We start from the raw sequence: 947 nt of genomic DNA on the forward strand, positions 1-947 counted from the left end.
CTATCTGTCTCCTCCCCCATATGAAAAGACACCTCTATCCCCTTGTTTTGAGGAGGAGAGATATAGACAAATGGGAGTATTGGCGTAGGCCACACTCCCGGCAGAAAACTGCTTCCCATAAAAGAAAATAGTTCAATTTTTTTTTAAAACCTCAAAAAACAAAAACTCTCTTTATTTAACCATTCATCTTTTGCTTTATTACTGATTTCTTGAGGGTAAAAATGTATTTTTCGTCTCTAACCAGTTCTTTATCATCTCTCATTTTCGCTGTGCCTCTCCGCCCAGTAAGTACATTTAGGGTCATCAGGTGTTCTATGAGAGAAGGGGATGACAAGTACAAGAGAGAATGAAGCAGATTGTTCCTTTTCTTCTCCAAAAAACTTTGGTTTTTTTTATTATTTCTTCTTTAGGCTTGTCCTACTTCTTATAGAAGATGAATCAATCTTTTTTTTGTCTACTTTTGTCGTTTTATCTTTGTTAGTGCTGTCTATAATAATAATGTAATGATTGATGAATCAAAAACTCCTATTGAGGGTCCAACAGCCAACCAATGGGGTAGATAAAGCAGATAGGAAGTTTTGCTATAATATAAAAGAAACTAGTCAATTTAAGTGAATGAAAAATACAACAACCAACATCAACAATCCGTTGTCGTCCAGCGGTTAGGATATCTGGCTTTCACCCAGGAGACCCGGGTTCGATTCCCGGCAACGGAAATTTTTATTAACAGTCCTAAAGTAATTGCTGTTTTTTGAATCTTTTAATTCTGTTGGTTGCAGCTCTTAGATCCTGATATTTATGGGTATTTGAAGCAAAATCACTTCGGATGACTACAAGGCAAGGTTTCCTATAAACCATGGGAGGAGTCAAGAGACAGGTATTTTGAGTAGGGTTCTTAAGAATTTTTATCACCTCCAATTCACTGCCCACTCCAATTCCTCACATAG

The 947-nt window shown here is 36.9% G+C and overlaps 1 non-coding gene across 1 annotated transcript; it reads left to right on the top strand.

Annotated features, from left to right (window-relative positions):
- Positions 1 to 644: 644 nt before the first annotated feature.
- On the top strand, positions 645 to 716 carry TRNAE-UUC. Its single transcript has one exon. It is a non-coding gene; the product is annotated as a tRNA-Glu (tRNA).
- Positions 717 to 947: the final 231 nt, after the last annotated feature.

Source organism: Telopea speciosissima, chromosome 5 (assembly GCF_018873765.1).
Source record: "Telopea speciosissima isolate NSW1024214 ecotype Mountain lineage chromosome 5, Tspe_v1, whole genome shotgun sequence".
Taxonomy (NCBI): Eukaryota; Viridiplantae; Streptophyta; class Magnoliopsida; order Proteales; family Proteaceae; genus Telopea; species Telopea speciosissima.